Here is a 16,854-nt window from a genome sequence, read left to right as displayed (position 1 = left end):
CCACGCTCACCACATTCTACCATCCATTTGTGTGCGTGCATGTGCGCACGCACACACACACACACACACACACACACACACACACACACACACACAGGCCTATAACAACAGTTAACTAAACAGAGAGAGAGAGAGAGAGAAAGAGACCATGAACTTGAAAGAAGGGAGGGTTTGGAGGGAGAAATAGGAAGAAGAACATTATATAATTACACATTGTTTTTTAGAAGAGATAAAATAAATAGAGGTTGATGGGCATGTAAATAGTGCAACCAATATGGAACTAGTAAGGAGATTTCTCATGAAAAAATAAAAACAGAACTTCCATGTGGTGTAGCTTTACTACTTCTGAGCATACACCTACTGGACGCCACAGACATACTCCTCATCCATGTGAATTCTAGCTGTTGTCACAGTAGTGTGGCAATGATATGGCTAGATGTTGGTTAACTGATACTGAAAACATGCTCCATACAGACAGTGGGACTTGATTCAAGTTTTAAAAAAACCTGTTTTTCAAAAGAGTAGATGGAACTGGAAATCATATTAAATGTGTTGCCTTAGAAAGGCAGATTACAGGGATAGAGAGATGGCTCAGTGATTAGGAGAACTAATGACTCTTCCAGAGGTCCTGTGTTCAATTCCACATGGTGGCTCACAACCATCTGCAATGTGATCCAATGCCCTCTTCTGTGTCTGAATATAGCGATAGTGTACTCATATGATAGATAGATAGATAGATAGATAGATAGATAGATAGATAGATAGATAGACAGACAGACAGACAGACAGACAGATAGATAGATAGAAAGAGAGAGAAAGTCAGGTACCACAAATTCTCTCTCGTGTACATAAATGTACATCTGAAGTTGCAGGGGTAAATATGGGTAAAGGCCAGGAAGTTAGAAAGGAGTCATGGGAGGAGGAAAAAGAAGCTTTAGAGACATATCTGGGTGGGGATGGTGGAGAGTACAAACGTAAAAGAGAAGAGAAGGGAGTGTAGAAGGACCACAAAGGAGGCGTGAGTGAAATTGAGGGTTTTGAAATGCCTTAAGGTTTTACCATCACTTTCTAAGCTTATTTTTAAACATTGTATTTTAAAAAGTAGATGAACAAGCAAACGGCTAAGATTTAAATTTAATTATATAGCCTCAGAGGTTTGACTTTTGCCACTAAATTTGTTGACTTGGAGAATTCAGGCAGCTTCTGAAATGGCTCAGGTGTCAGAACAAGGAGTTTCAATTCTGCTCTCAGAGTAAGAAGCTGTTGAAATGTCTTACGTAGAAGAATGACACAACTAGATTCATATTTAAGAAAGATGCTTTTGACAGCAAGCTGAAGAGTGCTTTTAAAGATGGGGAAACTTAGGGAGATCTACAATATCTCACTAAAAGAGGCTGATGGCTGAAACTAGACATGAACACAGGACAGATTCATTAGGACTTTTAATTTGAGTGCAGGGTAAGTGGAGTAAGACATTAAGGATGATTCACAGAGACCTATGTACAACAGGTACCCACAGGTTTAGGGAAAGAAATACTTCAGGGAACTTAGATATCAGTGTGATTAACCACAAAGCCAGTTAGCTATACTCAATGTAGAGATGTAGCCTTGGGGGTTAGACTCTGGAGTTTCTTAGATAGATTAACATTGGAGCTGTTGAAGAAAATTATCCAAGCAGGCCACAAAGACTAGTGATCAAATAGAACCCAGGATAGAATCATGAAGGAAAACATGCAAGAAACAGGCAGAGAGACAAGAGCTGGTAAAGGAAAGAAAGAGGGAATAGTTGGTAGGTATAAGAAGAATTTATTGTCAGTTGCCTAGAAAGAACTGAAGCAGCCTATCAAAGTGCCTAATATATTCTCAAGAAGTAGTAGGCACTAAGAGATGCTGAATCAAATTACATCATCATTCAAAAGAGCTAATGTGTAAAGCCATCAGAGCAGTAGATGGACAAGCTGGAAAGACATAATGGGTTGATCAATACAATGTCATGCTTGGTATTAAATATGGTATATGATAAATTAGCAATAACGGATAGCAAGGTGCTGGGAAATGTCAAGGAGAGGAACGATGACAGATGAAATAAAGGGAAATGAAATATCTCATGAGGCTAATAGCTTATACACCCATTTCCCCGCAACATCCCCATTTTATTCAAAACATGCCTCTACAGGGTTGCCACACACTGACATCTCTAGATACTGTCCAGGCTCAGCATAGGCAAAAGGAGCTCCATCGTAGCTAGCCCGGTTTTCCACCACAATGCAGCCATGGTTCGGTTAGCTATGATGATATAAATAAGGAACAAGTAATTTTAAGGCCAAAGTCGGTTTGTGCTGGCTGGTTCTGAGAAGGCATGCAGGATCTTTTAGATTGATTCTTGGTTTATTGCAAATGGTATTTGTTTTCAATACAATTTATACAGGGTAGTGTCCTCAGGATTAAAGCAGACATGAAAATATTTAGTAGTGCACACTTGTGGAGAGTGTTGCATACTTTTAAGTGTGACGCATATATTAATAGCTTGACTCCTATCATGGGCATAGGAGTAAATTATCACTTTTATTCTGGCTTCACAAATGCAGAAGCCGAGACAGTGTTTGCATGTCTTCCTGGTTCAGTAGCAGATCCTGAAATTCTCTCATGCTAATTCAGACCCAACTCAGGTTTCTTTCTGCCTCCAATATTTCACTGTGCTGGCCAATCACTTACTAATGTTCATTTTGCGGTTAAAACTAAATCTTATACCAAGAGGTCTCTCCGTCATTTTATAAGATGCTGTATTAATATTTTTCTATTTATGGTTGGGGTAAATCTCTATCATGCTGTTTTCTGAACTGCACAATCACACAGAAACTAAACTCAATAGTGAAGCACTTACGTATAGATTTTAATATGAAATAAATATAAAAATGTGATCAATATTTAATCTCTTACAAATAGTGGGCTTATTTCCATTTCCTGGTGAGAAAAATCTCTGGAGACTAAGCCAGCGGACAGTGCCGATGACTGGGAAGAGAACACAGTTCGGTCAAGTATCTTCAAAGTACGTCCTGAATGTCCACTCTGTTCTTACTAAGATTATTAAAAGCATGTGCAACACACTTGTGCTCTCCTCTACAATTTTCTTCAATTTCTTAGACTTTGATGGGTGTTTTTATTGGCCAATAGGCATCATTACTCTTAAAAAGACTTTAAGAATCTAGATAGGACTTTTTAAATAATTGATTAATTAACTTTATTTTAACACTTTATATTAAACATCATAGTTACATATCTTTTACATTTGTATTTCAAATAAAGAACAATGACTTTACATTTTAACAGTTCGGCGAACAGACCTTAATGATACAATGATACACAGCTGATAAAACCAGGCAATACGCTGGATGTAAAGGGTTAATTAGTGACTCTCATGCCTACGCCAAGTTACTAGGTCACTGGTTTAACCATTTTTCTTCTTTAATTTAATTTTTATTGGATGTTTCTTATTTACATTTCAAATGTTATTCCCTTTTTTTAAATGAGTGAATCTCTGTGATTCAAATGAGGAATGACTGAGTGTAGAGTAAATATGTGAAGAGCTTCTCTCAGGTCTGTTATCCGCAGAGGAAAGTGTGGGGAGATGACGGAGCCTCGCACACACATTCAGGAAACAGTCAGATCAGGCTGGAGTGTTTCTCAGAAACTGACAGCAGAAATCTTTGGCCAAATCAAACCGTTGTATACTAGTGGAAACGGGGTATACTAGTTGATGCACGGAGTGGTTTTAATGCCTTTTAACTTTCTAAACTAAACTTTGCTTCGAAACTTAAGTACGGGGAGGTCAGAAGCAGGGATGAAGGGGATGTTGGGACTTTCCCATATTCACACTGTGGCGATCAACACGGGAATTAAAGCATGCTAGAACTGCAAGGTGGTTGCACATGCTCAGATAGACGCTACGCTTTCCACCAATGAGTACAATTGAAGGGTCTGAATAAAATCTGAAAAATAGCACAAATAAGGCTGAAAGCTCTGCTTGAATATATCAGTGCCATTACCTGATCACAATGTCGTTTTCTAGTGTTGCAAAATGTTCTTTGGAGAAATGGAGCAAAGTGCACTCCTATAGATCTTTCTGTCACATCTGTCACATATACTTTAAAATTAATCTTGGTAAATGATAAGTTAAAATAAAAATCATATTAATTAAAAAAAACTATGTCTAATGTGGTAAACCCACACTCATCCCTAGCCTCCAATCAGAGGACCATGCATCATTTTGTCTGAGCTATAATGCTTGAGAGACAAATGGAAACAGTCTGCAAAAAAATGAGACCTAGCTAATCTTACCAATATCTGTAAGATCGTGTGTTGTAGTCACATGTTCAGGCTCTGGGATCAACAAAATGTAGCTTTAAACCCAAGGATAAATATAAGGATGAGTCATTTCTTAACGTTCCTCTAAGACTCAATTTCCCATCTTTAATATGGAGATTGTACTGGTTGATAGGGTGGGTGTTTGTGGTTATTTTGGCTCTGTTTGTGTTGTACATAGGCTCTCGTGTGGCTACAATCTCCCTCTGTAGCTGGCATTCATCTTGAATTCCTCATCCTCCTGCCTCTACCTCCCAAATGATGAGGTTATAGGCATGGGCCATCACACTTGACCTTACTGTTGTTTGTTTCCCCATCTGAGTGAGGAAGGCCTTGATTCCAGGGCCTTGCAGTTTCTAGGCAAATGCTCTACCACTGAACTCCATCTCAAACTCCTTTACTGTTTTTTTTTACTTTAGTTATTAATATGTTAGACTTCTCCAAACATTTATTAAGTACTCAACAGGTATTATATGTTAATGGTATGAAATTCATAATATAAAAGTCTGTTACTTTAATGGAGTGATATAAGAATAGGTATTTACCTAGAGACTGAAAAAGACTCTCGGGGGTGGTGCACAGTAGCCCCCTAGTATTGTTATGTGAAATATCAACTTATAGAAGTTGTAACACTTAACTTGCAAAGACCCAAGTCCTGTGATGTTAAATAAACAATGTCTTCCAGTGAGAATAGATTTCTTTTCTTGTGTATATAGGGTGTGTGTTTGTGTGTGTTCGTGTGTGTGTTTTTATGTTTGTGTGTGTGTGTGTGTGTGTGTGATGCACATATGTTCATGAGTTGACATGCGCATGTGTTCATGTACATTTGAGGACCAAAATTGACATCAGCCATCTTCCTGGGTCTATCTCCACTTTTATGTGTTGAAGTAAGGTCTTCGAGTTGAAAGCCAAGCTTATCAATTGGCTAGTCTATTTAGTCGATTTGTTTGAGGTTATCCCATCCCTGCCTCTTGAGTACTTGGGATTGTAGGTGTCGGTCATATCTGCCAAGGTATTACATGAATTCTGGGAATCTCGACTCTGGTCCTCACAGTTGTATGGCAACCACGTTATACACTGAGCAATCCTTCAGCCTGAGAAGCAGTTTTTTCAGCTGAACTCTACTTCCCATTATAAAATTGCTGCCAGAATATGCCAAGTAATGAAAATCCTTCATGGAGATAATTGCTCGCTACTGTCTGAAAGAATGAGCATCACCATTACCTCTGCCAACAAGCTTTTCTACCTTGTGTCTGTCCTTGGTCTTCAGTCTCAACACCACAGTGTGCACCACCATTTAGGTGCTGTAGAATCCAATTAGAAATGCTTTCCCATGTGCTATGGAAAACCTATTGTTTGCTTCTTCGATCACTGTGTAGGATACAGATGTTTAAAAATAGGGCACTTAGGGTGGTGAGTTTATATGTCAGTCTGAATGAGACGGGAGATGCCCCATACCAGGAAAGTTATTTCTGAGTGTCTGGGAATGGGTGTTTCTAGAATAGGTTAACAATTAAGTAAGGAAGCAAAGCCACTTTCAGCAGTCCCTTCTGGACCTGAACAGTGAAGAGCACAAATGACTGAATTCTCTCTTCTTGGGATGTGTGATGATTTGAATGAGACTGTCCCCCACACCCACACCCATGGGCCCATGTGTTTCAATACTTGGTCAACGGTTAGTGGAGATGTTTGGGAAGAATGACTAGGTGTGGACTCACTGGAGCACATGTGGCTTTGTTGGATAAAGTGTATCACTGGCAGCGGGATTCAAGGTTTAAAAAGCTGATGCCAGGTTCAGTCTCTCTCCATCTCCCCTTTTCCCCCTCTGCCCCTTTCCTCCTCCCTCCTTTACCTCTCTTCATCTCTCCCTCTCCTCTCTCCCTCTCTTTTTTCTCTCTCCCTCTCTCCCCCTCCTTCTCTCCCTCTCCCTTCCTCCCTTTCTTTCTGCCTGCTCTCAGCTACTTCCCCAGCACCACACCTTCCTGCCTTCTGCCATGTTCCTTGCCTTAAGGATTGAAGACTAAGCAATCCACCAACTCTCTCTCCCCAATGCTTTCTTTTTCTCAGAGTTGCCTTGGTCATGGTGTCTATTCAGCAGCAATAGAACAATTCCTAGGATGGGCTGGGCTATCTGTCCTCTTCTAGTATGGAGTACCTGAGCTTTGGAACACCAGACCTCCTATGGTTTGGTCCTCTGACTCTGCAACTTAAATAATATCTCTTTGTACCCCAGTTCTCGGCTTTAAGAGATTGTTTTCTACTTTTTCCACACAGACAGGTGATGGAGTGTCTCCCCTGTTCTGTGGCTTCATGTGCAAACTAATGCAGCAGCCCTTTAGTGCAGCCCCCCATGTTATGGTAGTTCCCCCAACAATAAGATTATTTTTGCTGCTACTTCATATCTGTATTCTTGCTATTCTTACAGATTATCTATGTGACCCTTGTGAAAAAGTTGTTTGACCCACTGCCTTGTACTGTGGTTATTTCTTTGACCCATTGAAGTTATGTTAAATAAATTCTCTTTCAAGTATCAAAAGATAAAACAAAGAACCCAACTGTCTTAAAAATTATTTCAATCTGTTTCAATTATACAAACTACATTTTAAAAATTACTTCAACTTTTCCCTATAAATAAAAAAATTATAAAATTAAAAGATTATTGTTAAATAATTTCTGGCAAAAAAGGACAAAAGTAAATAACATGATTTACCTTGCATTTCAATCCTCCTTCCGGTGGAGCTATGGGCTAGGAAGATGAAATACTAAATTATAGACAGAATTGAAGAGAGGTCTCCTTTTCTTTTTTAGATCTCTTGCTTGATTGGTCAAGGATCAATCAGATTAAAAAGTAAAACCATTCTAACCTTGTCTCAGATAAGGACAGACTTAAGTGGATGACATGATGCATTGTCTGTCACTCATTCCCATCAGGATGACGTCCTGTCAATATCATTCAGCATGAAGCCCAGCTGTGACGGCAGTTTGATGGTGAACCATGTATAAAGATGTGATGTGGGACACGGATCTGAAGCAGAGCTCCAGGTGGGACTCAGACTAAGCTGATGTCAGTACACATGGTGAACATGGTGAGAGTTAAAAAGGATTAAGGCAAACTCTAGGTGTGAGATTCCACCTGCCTTTGTCTGGTAGGATTACTGGGGACTAGTGTGGCCTTCTCACTATGCTGGCCAGTAGTGATGCAAGGTTGTAAAGACGTTGTGTGTGTGAACACAAAGGTCTGCAGAAAAAAACCTCATAGGGCAGATGGCAGAAAACATTAGAATCTGTATGCATACTTATGTTAATGTAAAATACATATATTAAAATCTATAGTGAACACATGAGTGGATCCTGATACATTAAATTTGTTGTTACTGTTGTGTGTGCTTTTCAGTAGAGACAAAAATAGTTTTCATATATTCAGTCATTTGCCCCACCCCAAACAAGTGGTGTCAGTCTCTTTCCTTGGAAGGACTTGCTTCTCTTCCTTCCTTCCTTCCTTCCTTCCTTCCTTCCTTCCTTCCTTCCTTCCTTCCTTTCTTTCTCTCTCTCTTTCCTATCTCTATCTATCTATCTATCTATCTATCTATCTATCTATCTATCTATCTATCTTCTCTCATATACTACATCCTAACCACAGTATCTTCCCCACTCCCATTCCACTCATCCTCTATTTCCTGGGAAGAGAATTTTTTTCATGTAACAACACTTAAAATAGGTAAATCCGCTAATTCTATGGTACTCTAATTGGATGTAAAAGTTTGAATAAGGGTCCCACAAAGTCCACATGTTAAAGGCTTGCTTTGAAGGTTGGTTCTATTGGGAGAAGGTTGAACCCGTGAGAGATGAATCACAGCAGGTGGTCTTTGGATGAATGAGGCATGCCCTCAGAGAGGTTTACGGTATCTTGGTCCATGTCTCTTCTTCACTCTTGCTTCCTGACCTGATGAGGTGAGCACAAGTTACCACCATATTGGACTTGTTGCGTCACGGCAGCAGAGAGCTAAGGGTGAACTGATAGGTAGGGACAACCTGGGCTATGGATCAGAATAAAATGTTCATCATTCTAAACTAATTTCTCAAGTAATTTGCTATTATGATGGAAAGATGATTATAACACAGGGCTATCTGTCTCATTTCACAGAAAGCTGCTTATTTATTTATTTATTTATTTATTTATTTATTATTTATTTTTTATTTATGAGACTGACTAGCCTTATAGGCTTGGGTGGCCTGGAGTGACAACTCTGAAGTGGCTGAGGGTATACATAAAAACATTTCAAGTAAAGGACTTCAAGCTCCTTCCAGCTGGTATTCAAACCTCTGCTGTTATCTCCAGCAGCACATAAAGAAAGCATCAAGGTCCCTCACTGAACCAGCACTGGCCAAGCCGCGTGACAGGGCATTGAGATGGAGGAAAGTTAGTCACCTCTGAAGTCCTTTACTCAAGTATTCTGTTTGTTTTGTCCCCATCTCTCTAAATTTCGCATAATTAGAACTCACAGTCAAACGCATGTTAAGAGAATGAAATGCAATAGGTTAAAGCTTCAGTCCCTTGAAGGTGCAGACCCCATGGGGCGGACACAGATCTCTGAGAAGTTGACACTTATCAATTTAAAATTTGAACACTTTGTTCCTGCAAGCATCTTACAAATTTTATCTTTTTTTTTTATTTAAAAGCCAAGCTGGTTGCCATGGAAATGATTATGATGTCACAGAGGATGATGACTTCTCATAATCTATAAGCAGCAAGAGCAGATGTGCTTGCAAGAAACAAAGATCTTGTTTCCATACAAATGTTCTCAAAATAAAACACAATGGGAGAAAAATACCCAGAGCACATAATGTGAAGAAAAAGAATCGCTTCTAAATAGAATGTTTTACAAAGTTTCCCATAAAGCCTCAGCTGTTCCTCCAAGCACAACCGGCTTGAACATGGATAGCAGACCTGAAATTACAGTATTCACAAAATTAGCATTCAGCCTGCATAATCTCTCCTTTCAAAGGCTTCATGCATACTTTATGTGTGCACAATCAGAGAGGCAGGTAAAGAGAGCGATTCTGATTCCCCCTTTGGTATTATTGTACTTAGCTGGATAAGACTTAATAAAAAATGCTTTGTTAAAAATAAATCTAAGCAATAATTTATTAATTCCGTTGAAAAGCTATTTTGTCTCTTATTGTGGCTCATACTGAATGCTTTCTCTAAAACACATCTACCCATAGATATGGAATGCAGTTTCTTTTCGTGAAGAATCAAAACTTAGGGACAAAATGTAATTTTTTTGTTACTACGCACTTCAGTTAATTCACTTTAATTATTAGAGATTTTAAGAGCGATAATCAAAGCCTACGAGCATCAGCTTCTGAAATGCAGTTGATGGCTAAAATATATCAAACGAATGAATTGCTTCAAAATATATTAAAGCGTTTCCACTACATCTCTTCATATCTTGATGGTCAGGAATACTCTATTAATTCCCTCAAATCTCTTTTTTCCCCTCTCAATATCTTCAAATGTTTCTTAGAAATAGCCAAAGTTTGTATAATAAAACGAGTTAATTATAACTGCGTACTTAGTCTTCGCAATAAAAACATACAGTGTATCCAACTTGTGACACGAGTGTGCCAATAAAATTTCAAGCTCCCTACAACTTAAATGAAAGCTATAAACAGTAGAGAAGAGATGAATCAGCTGTTTTGATAACTTCCCTTAAAGGAAAACTCCCATAGAATACTTTTAAAAAATTTTTTTTATTAGGTATATTTCTTTACTTACATTTCAAACGTTATTCCCCTCCCTGGTTTCCTGTCCATAACCCCCTATCCCCTCCCCTCCCCCTCCCCCATATGGGTATTCCCCCTATACATCCCCCCTTATTGCCCCCCATATTCCCCTGCACTGGGGGTCCAACCTTGGCAGGACCAAGGGCTTCACCTTCCAGTGGTGCCCCAAAAAGGCTATTCTCTGCTACATATGCAGTTGGAGCCCTGGGTCAGTCCATGTATAGTCTTTGGGTAGTGGTTTAGTCCCTGGGAGCTCTGGTTGGTTGGCATTGTTGTTCTTATGGGGTTGCAAGCGCCTTCAACTCTTTCAATCCTTCCTCTAATTCCCCCCAAGGGGATCCTATTGTATGGCAACAAGGAAGATTAGGGCCAAGACATGTTAAGTTTGAGTTCTGTATTGCTATTAGAAATCTGTACACTTTACTTTCAATTAAGTGTTTTTCATTAATTTCTTTCATTGAGAAATACTTTCTCAATGTAATTCTTTTTTTTTAATGTAATTCTTCAAAGTACTAGAAGAATTACATTAAACTCAAAATAAAATAAAAAAAAGAGTAAGAGCTAAACGCTTACTGTGTTTTCCAGTCTGGTTTAAAAGAAATTGAGACTCGTCAACAGGTGTTTCTGGGAGCTTAACTTTAATCCTAGTTTTAGTTAAGTGACCATATCAAAGTCATGTACTATTTTAAGACATAAGCTCACTTTTTAAAAGCACACAACGTGATTGCCATACCCTAACTGGACAGAAATATTTGATTTATACACTGCGAACTAAAGCATTACAATCCGTCAGAACTTCTGAAAAAAGAGGACTGAGGAACACAAGACATAGGATGTTTAAAGGTGCTAGGAAGATTTAGGAGAAACTAAACACAGGATTGTTTCAGGAATGCAGAAGGCAGAGATGGCTGGGCTGTTATCAGCTAAGTGCAGAGGACATCACAGGAAATAAAATTGGCTTCTGAATTTAGAAAAAGAGACGAGAAACTGCATCCAATAATCTGTCAACTTCACAGTATTGGAATGTGGTGTTTACGAAGAGTACCATGTCTATGAAAACTTTGACTAATAGAGATAGTATAAAATCTGTATTAAGCAGATTTTAAATTAAGCAGTGTAAAATCTGTATTCTAAGAAGAAGGAGGAGGGAGGGAGGGAGGGAGGGAGGGAGGGAGGGAGTAACAATAAAGACAAACCATCTTTCTCTACAGTGGCTGTTATAACACAAAGGACACTCAAAACATGAAAAGATATATTTTATTGTCAGATAAGGGACGACACTATTGATATGGATAGCAAGTTAATGAGCTAGTTAAGTGCACATTTGTAATGTCTGATGGTAGCGTAGTCCAGCTGCAGGGACACAAATGGCCGGGCCTCAGTGGAGTTAGTGGGAAGGAAACTGCAGGTGAGCAGGGGCGAGGAGCTATGGGGCTGGGCTGTGTATACCCAGTCGTTTTCTTTTTCTTTCCTTTATCTTTTACTTTTTCTTTTTCATTCATTTCCCCATTTTCTTTTCCTTTCTTACTTTCTTCCCTTCCTCTGCCCTCCCTCATTTCTTCTCTCTCTCCCTCTTTCTCTTTCTAACTTTTCTTTCTTTTCTCTCTCTCTCTCTCTCTCTCTCTCTCTCTCTCTCTCTCTCTCTCTCTCCCCCCTCTCTCTTTCTTTCCTTCTTTTCTTTGATTCATCTAAAACAGCTTTGAAGAACTTAGCTCCTTTAAAGATTCCTAATAAGGACAAACAAAGAAAAACCAGTTTTTACTCTAGGGTAATGACAACTTATTTGACGAAACTGTATCGGTTCTTTCTACCACATGAGGCTTTGCTAAGCCAGAACCTGACTGAGACCTAGATGAAAACAACCACCATCTCCCCAAAAAAATCAAACAAACAAAACACCAAGAAAACAAAAACATAAACTTCACGTGGCATATTTTATTAGTAATGCTACATATTGAAGATCAACTACTACAAAAGGGGGTGTGCCCTGCTTCATGTAGAAGAAAATGTGTTTTTCATCTTTCAAAGTAATCTTTTTAAAAAAGACCTTAGCTATTTTGAGAAAAATAAGACAAATATTGGTAAGGAAATTGATAGAAAAATAAGGTTCAAACCAATATCAATCAGCTTTTATGTTACCACCATCACAAACTATAATGTCTTCAAATCATGCTGATTTTAGAAGGCCATTTGCCAAAGTGCTCACCATGCTGCTTGCTGCTTTCTTTAAGAAAAACAAAAAACAAAAAAACAAAAAGCATAAAAAGTCATAAGACTCACCAAGGTGCAGCATTATTTGGGCCTTGAAAGATACAGTGTTACCTCATTTCATACTTTCCCAAAACATATGGCAAGGTAACTTCATTGATTTCTAGGTATTTGTAACAATGAGGAAGTAGGATTAAGAAATGCATACACTAGCCTATGTAACAGAGGATGGCCTAGCCTGACAGCAGCGGGAGGGGAGGCCCTTGGTCCTGGGGAGGTTGATACCCCGGAGTAGTGGGGTGCTGGTGCTGGAGCAGTGGGGGCAGGAGAGTGTGGGTAGGTGGGGGAGCACTCTTATACAGGCAAAGGGAAGGGGGGAAGGGCTGATGTGGGATGATGGAGGGTTGGTGGAGGGGGTAACCAGGAAGTAGGATATCATTTGAGATGTAAACGAATGGAATGATTAATAAAAAATGAAATAAAAATTAAAAAAATTAGAAACAGAAATATGTACAGTGAAATAACCCAGTAGATAACGGACCTGGGTTTGGCCCTATCCTTTTAGATTGCAAGTACGTGATCATTTTCCACCAATGATATCACTGTCATTATGCACTAAGTCAAGTTGAATTTGGAGCGCTAAGACAGAGGGGAGCACAATCATGTGCACACGCATGTGCACACACACGCACTCTCTCAAGTCTTTAAAATTATTATTATTGATACTATAATTCTTAAAGTTTTCTATTCACTTTTTATAACAAGAATTTCTTGATAGTTTACCTCCTTGATTCTTCATTCCTTTCATTTATGTGTGTGCGATTAGATTCATTTTGGTATTCTCTAAATTTACTATGATTTAATTTTTAGAGCGTATTGGTAAATGAATCAATCAACAACTTCAAAGACTAGACAGAAATCAATCTTGTACAATTCAAAGAACCACTAACCGTCATTTAAAATGAGCTATGGCTAAAGTGTATCTTTTCATTTTTAATAAAATGCACGTTCATTCATTCATTCTCTCACTCACTCATTCATTCACTGCTCAGGGGCAATAGCCAGGAGGCTCCTCTCACAGGATGCCAATGAGATTAATATCTTTTGATTTGTGCCATCCCAGATAAAATACCGCCATCTTATGTCTTTATTCCAAAGGTAGAAAATAAAACTCAATGGTTCAGGATGTCTTGTCTCTATTTAGCCTTAATTATGCAACTAATGAGATGGTTAATTAAGAGGAATCAGATCATTTCAATTACAAGGGACATACTATATGGGCACAATGTTCTGACAGAATCCCACTCCTTCCAGCTCCGTCCTCTGTTCATGCGATAGCGTCCTTCCTTTATTTCACACATGAAGGAGAAAGGTTAAGATTAGTGAAACAACCCCATCAGAATGAAATAGTTAAGGACAGGAGTCAGAATTTGTACAGAGGTCTTTGGCACCTAGGACTGTTCTTTATAAAAGTAAAACTTACAGATGCAACCCCTCCTCCTGTCTCTGTCTCCTACATTGAAGTCAGTGTTATTCTCAGAATGATGTCTTTTCTACTTTGGTACATTTGCCACATGTAAGCAAGTGACAGTTATTATTTCTCATGTTTTTAGATTAATTAAAATTTTAATCTAAACATCCTTTTAAAATTGGTTCATTTCACTCAACTTTATATATACATAGTTGACAAAAAACAATAAATGTATGCAAACATGAAATCACATACACCTCTGCCTCATGGGATGGCCTTCCTTAGATTTCCATACGTTACAGCAATGAACTTTACATCTCAGCTATTATTTACACACTTATGACCTCATTGCCTCACAGATCTATGTAATGCTGCTTTATGTATAAGAAAGAGAGATAGATAGATAGATGATAGATAGATAGATAGATAGATAGATAGATAGAAGATATGTGTGTACTGCTATATGTTATGTATACAGATGTGATATTGTATCAGATATATAGTATGAAATGCTAAATCACATCTACATATTGTGATAAACAATAATGGTAGAGCCAAATTTATTTATGCACCATCTTGGCTTTAAACTCTTGTGTTATACTCCCATGGTCTCCATGGGAAATAAAACCGTGCTCATAATTTTCATGAGAACCAGAAGAGGCATGTATGTCTGAAATAAAAGTTTATTTTTAAATTATTTTTGTCCTATGCTGACATATTTTTCTTCATTTTTTTTCAGTTTATCTCCACATTCTGGCTATGAATCAATAAATACAGAACCCGCTGATAGGTTTAGCTAGGGAATAGAAAAATGCTATTCTGTATGTATAATTTTCACTCTACTGTAACACTTCAAATTTTTTGATATTACAGAAGGAATGAGAGGGAATCTGGGACAGAAGGGTAGCGCAGTTTAGAAAGTTTTCAGACAGTGAAAGATGTAGCTGTGTAGCTGCTATGCTGTCAGGGATATATTAAACATGTGGTTGCTTAGGAACAGATAACATGCATATGAACTATGGTTCCTCGGCTGATGTCTTATTGTGAGATAATACTGAGAAGAAACTGGATATGGATTTTTAAGTAAGCAAGTCACAGTCTGAAGTGATGCTACAAACTTATATTAAAGGATTCTTATGCCCAGCACTTCTGTAAATGGGATTTTTAAAAATAAGCAAGTATTTTAACTTATACGTGTATCTGATAACTGGAATTTTAAATATAAGTACATATTTTTATCTTATATGCCATGGCTTTGGAACAATGGCTGTGGCTCACAGAGTGGCTTTACTTATATTTTCATATGCTACAGCCATGGTCTTTGCATCTCAGTTACATTAAAGTGTGTTATTTACCTGGTCCCGCTGAGAGGAAAATCTGTGGTGATGCTTTCATGGGGTCCTCTATGTTTAACAGAAAAGGATCGTTTCTTTTATAAGAAAATCATGTGTTTGGTGTGATGCCTCATGCCTTTAATTCCAGCACTCAGAAGGCAGATGTGGGTGAGTCTCTGTGAGTTCGAAGCCAACCTGGTCCATAGAGTGAGTTTCAGGACAACCATGACTGTGGCACAAAGAAACCCTCTAAAATATCTGTGACTACCGGAAGGAGACTCTCAGGAATTCAAGACTCTGTGGCAGGAAGCAGGGAGCTCATGAACCTTCCATGAGTTCTGTAGGAGATCATCACACTCAATCTCCCCAAGGTAAGAAAAAAACAGCTGATGGGGTTGGGACGACATTAGGGCTCCTTTTCATGCCTTATCTGTGCTGGGATGGGATTCTCCAATGGTGTAGTTACCCCTTAGATACCAATGCTCTTAAACACAAGCTCAGCAAATTTTTGGTGGTTCACTGAGCTCTACTTGGATTGAATCCTTTCTTTGGTCTGTGCATGCTCTCCTTCTGCAGTGCACAGATATTTATTAACACCATTCTGGAAAAGTCACACATCATGACTGCATGATAGATTGGACTTAAAATTGCCTATGGATGGAACTAGAGTCCTAAGAATATTTTAGTGTTTAACAACGGCATTCATCTCTACTTGCCTTTTCTATTTTCGTGTGATTTAAGCACGATAATCCTTTTGTCATTAGCTCTTAGTATACAATGATTGGAAAATCTAGTGATGTGAGGATCCAGAGGTTTTCAGTTGCCTCACTTTTTAATCTAATTTAAAAAATCAGTAATGTAGTTGAATTGGTAGAAAAAGTCAAATCTTGCCTAAACGAACAAAGAATCCTTAACATGTAAGTTCCAGGGCAAAGCCAGCTTTAGGAGGTTGATATTCCAATCAGTGACTGCCATGTGGTCACGGTGATTCGTGGAAACGTATACTCTGTGGGAATGTATGGTTATGAAGCTCTCTGTACTGACTCTGGCTTCTTGGAGTACCATAACTGCTGTAGCTATAGCCATAAAGTAAAGATTTAAATAATACTTGGCATGTTTAACCTCAGATGGACTGGCTATCCATCAGACTCCAGATTGGAGTAAGGAAATTGAGATGGAGAGAGATACAATATAGGGGTGTCTGCTCAGGTCAAGTCATTCTTTTGAAATCTTTGTTTCCATATTGTCTGGCCCCTCCTTTATCTTGAGAACCACTTTCTCTGTAGCATCCCCCACCCCCACACTCTTGGGATGGCTCCCAAGAGAAATGAAACAAAAAGGATCTACATCCTCGCATTCTTCAACAAGGACTTTATTTCTTAAGTGAACCAGATCTTTTTTGAGCTGCCAATTCCCTTTTCACTGGGTCAAGCAGGTTTCTTCACACAATAATCAAGGTGCTTTTAAACTGTATCGGTAATTATGGAAAGACTACAGCTATATATTGAGACCACTTATGGAAAAGTAACTCTTAAAAATCATCCCTCATACAGCCATTTCCTGTGATTCATCTCCCTCTGGATTAGAGTATAGAATCAACTTGCCTTACATTTTTAGATAATTTGGGAGATGTTCGCTTCCATTAAAGACCCAGCTACTCTGATGGCGATTATTTTCTACTACTCCTTCCCA

At 38.6% G+C, this 16,854-nt stretch overlaps 1 long non-coding RNA gene across 1 annotated transcript; it reads right to left on the bottom strand.

The window, feature by feature from the left end:
* Nucleotides 1-8,160: 8,160 nt before the first annotated feature.
* On the bottom strand, nt 8,161-8,998 carry LOC134480292 (uncharacterized). The gene is made up of 2 exons (XR_010054663.1): nt 8,866-8,998; nt 8,161-8,305 (listed from the first exon to the last, which is right to left on the bottom strand). It is a non-coding gene; the product is annotated as an uncharacterized LOC134480292 (long non-coding RNA).
* Nucleotides 8,999-16,854: the final 7,856 nt, after the last annotated feature.

Source organism: Rattus norvegicus, chromosome 9 (genome assembly GCF_036323735.1).
Source record: "Rattus norvegicus strain BN/NHsdMcwi chromosome 9, GRCr8, whole genome shotgun sequence".
NCBI classification, from domain to species: domain Eukaryota; kingdom Metazoa; phylum Chordata; class Mammalia; order Rodentia; family Muridae; genus Rattus; species Rattus norvegicus.
Note: the sequence above shows the minus strand (reverse complement) of the source record. Positions and strands in the feature narration are given on the sequence as shown.